This window comes from Nanorana parkeri, unplaced genomic scaffold (genome assembly GCF_000935625.1).
Source record: "Nanorana parkeri isolate BGI_ZX_2015 unplaced genomic scaffold, ASM93562v1 scaffold1533, whole genome shotgun sequence".
NCBI classification, from domain to species: Eukaryota; Metazoa; Chordata; class Amphibia; order Anura; family Dicroglossidae; genus Nanorana; species Nanorana parkeri.
Genome location: NW_017307801.1, coordinates 225178 through 228702, shown reverse-complemented (window position 1 = coordinate 228702; position 3525 = coordinate 225178).

Here is a 3525-nt window from a genome sequence, read left to right as displayed (position 1 = left end):
CAGAGACTTTTTTTTTTTTTTAGGGAAGAGGAAATCTCTGAATTATATCAGACATGTTGTGGTAAACAAAGATGAAAAAAATGTAAAAATAAAAAAGATTTAAAAAGAAAAACATTTTTTTACATAAGCCAGCCACAGCATTTGCATGTCGTGCATGTTGGGGTAAAACACAATTAAAAAGTATAAAGATTAAAAAACAAAATGTAACCATAAACAAATGCGTAAGGCAGCCACAATACGCTGATGCGTTGTCAGGGAAGTACGGCTGGGCCGTGAGTGGAACCCCTCGGCAGGGGCGCGCAAGCCAACGTCTGAGGTCGAGGTACACAGGGGAAATCCAAGAAGAGTAGTCAGGTCCAATCCGGGTCGAAGGCAGGCCGATAGGTTCAGAAACGGAAGGGCGGGCCAAAGGGTCGGTAATCGGGAGTCCAAGCAAAGGGTAAGGAAGCGAGACGGGTCAAGGCACAGGGAGCTGGGAGATCACACCATAGGGATAGAATAACTCAGCAATGCGCCAGGGCTCTGACTGGGCTTTTATACCCAGTGGGGAACTAAGACGTGATGCTTTCATGGAGCTGGGTATGTATGATGATGACACAAAGCTTCTTGGTTGGGTTGGTTTGGAAAGGAACCCTAATTTAGGAGACAGGTAGCCCCACGACAACATATAACATATATACAACCTGCTGGGATCTGGTGGTGAGGAGACTCATCCACAAATGCATTTGACCTGCAGTAACATTGGTCCAACGTATCCAGTGAGTGCCAAACCCTATAGGTCGGTAAGGTGGCTTATAGCGCTTCTATCTGATTGGTTTAGGGTCCAGGTAGCATGGCTTCAATGTAAAAACATAATGCAACTTTTATAGGGCTGGGTATGTCTGGTAAAGTACAGATGTGTCTTGCTGCACTCCTTACCGGTTTGCAGTTTTAACCTGTAGAGTCCAGGTGGATGCTCGTAGTGACCACGGACGGCACCGTGAAGTATACAATGAATTCAAGGATGTCACCAGCACACCAAAGGTTAAGTGAAATGAGTCAATTTAATGACAAAACAAAGCCATCCAAATACAAGCGATTTCGGGGCCGCGCAGGGTCCCCTTCATCAGGCTCAGAATGACGAGGGTATGTCTGATGTCACAATGCTTTTTGGTTCTTGGTTGGGTTGGGTTGGTTTGGCTTGGGTTGGTTTGGAAAGGAACCCTGGTTTAGGACCCAGGCAGCTCTACGGCAATGCATAAACGTCATGCAACTTTTAGTGCGGACCTCCAAGAGCTAGCTTTTCACTGTGTCCAAATAGACTCATATTGGTCAGATCTCAAGTGATGGATAAATCTGCCCATCCCAAACCATAGTGACTAGGTTGAGAAACAGGACTGACCCTTTAAGAGAGGCACATTATGGAGGAACGTACTAAGACCTTCTTGGAACTACAGCTGACTAACGTTTAGCTTGTTTGTAGGAGATATCTTCAGACTATAGTGCAACCATAGTGACTAGGTTGAGAAACTGGACTGACCCTTTAAGAGAGGCAAATTTAGGAGGAACACCCAAAGGTCCTCTTGGAACTACAGCTGACTAACCTTTAACTTGTTTGTAGAAGATATCTTCAGAAATTCCAAAAGGCTTGGTCAACCCGCCTGTCCTATGTTTTCCTTTCCTATCCTCAACCCAACCAAGCAGCTTTGTGTCATCAGACATACCCACCTCCCTACAAGCTTTGTAGGGGCAATGGTGGTGATAGGACCACCCTGGGGGACGTACTCCCGTAGGGGCCAGGGCATAAATTGGCGCAGTATACAATAACAGTGTTTGCCAGAAAAAGAAACTCCTTCTATCATTAGAAATCCATCCTTGATCTTCAGTCAGTGACTCTGCCCAGGCTGAGACCAAAAACTTTTGAGACGTACCTTGTACCGCAGAGTGATCTCCTTCAACCAGTCATGGGGGAGGCCTTCTGCCGTAGTCCCGAGATTGGCCGGTGACTCTCTGGAAAGAGACTGAAGGACGGAATATCTGTAGACTTCTCTCTAACAAACCCACGTGATGCAGAGAGGATTACCGAATAACTGGGAAATGAAAGTTCCTATAACACAGTCATCACTTCTCCTCCAGATTCTTCTCTTTTTGGTCAATGAATCCAGGAAAGAAGATTATGAAACAATAACCTTGCTTGTAAGTGATATTAGACACATATAATAGTTATATAGCTTATTGCAACATGAGTATTACTAGAATAGGCCATATCAGTCTATCTATTATCATTATTATTGTTATACAGGATTGAGATAGCAACAACAATTTGCGTAAGGTAATAATTGTGTGGGAGGAGCCAATGGAAGACGTAGAAGGACAGTTAGGTTGAGGTGGGATAGGTTTCCCTGAAGAGATGAGCTTTCAAGGGTCACCTAAAGGTGGACACAGTAGGAGATATGTGAACAGATTGGGGTATGGGGTTCCAGAGGATGGCAGAGGCTCTGGAGAAGTCCTGGGAGTATGGGAGGAGGTGGCGAGGGAGCTGGAGAGCAGAAGGTCTTGAGAGGAGCGGAGAGGACAGTTTGGGTGATATTTTGAGATGGGGTGGGTGACGTAGTTTGGGGCCGAGTTGTATGTAGTTGTTAGTATTTTGAACTTTATTCATTGGGCATGTGGAGGGATCGTCAGAGAGGGGCGGTGGAAACCGAACAATTGGTGAGGTGGATGCATCTGGCAGCAGCATTCATGGTGGACTGAAGGGGGCATAGTCTGCTTAGTGGAAGGCCAACAAGGAGGGAGTTGCAATAATCAAGGTAGAGGGGATGAGGGAGTGAATTCGAAGCCGTCTGTTAAATGTTGGAAATGTTCCGGAGGTTGAGCCGGCAAGATTTTGGATGGTGATTGGATGTGGGGCTGAAGCAGAAGTCAGAATCGAGGATTACTCCGAGAACTCTGACGTGAGGAGAAGTCTGGAGGTAAATGGGAGCAAGGAGGGGGGTCTGCTCAGACTGGTGGGTCCACTGAGGACTTTTATAGCATAGGGGGTCACCAATGCTTGTTTTGGAGGGGTGGGGACAATGCCATTAGAAAGGGAGAGATCGAAGAGGTGAGGGAGAGAGTGTAGAATGGAGCTAGGGGGTGTAGTTGTGAGGGGATGGAGTCCAGGGGGCAGGTGGTTGGGTGTGTGTTGAACAAAAGAGTGGCAACTTTATCTGTGGTAACAGGGTCACATGAAGGGTTTGGTGAACGTAGTGGACAATGTGAGCTCAGAGGGGGACGAGTCTGCAGAGAGAAGATTTCAAAACAAATTGCATCATCTTGTCTTTGTGATTGGCGATCTCCTGGGCAGCCAGTGAGTTGGTTTGAGTATCTATCTATCTGTCTATCTATCTATCTATCTATCTGTCTATCTATCTATCTATCTATCTATCTATCTATCTATCTATCTATCTATCTATCTATCTATCCATCCATCTATCTCTCTCTCTCTCTCTCTCTCTCTCTCTCCATCCATCTATCTCTCTCTCTCTCTCTCTCTCTCTCTCTCTC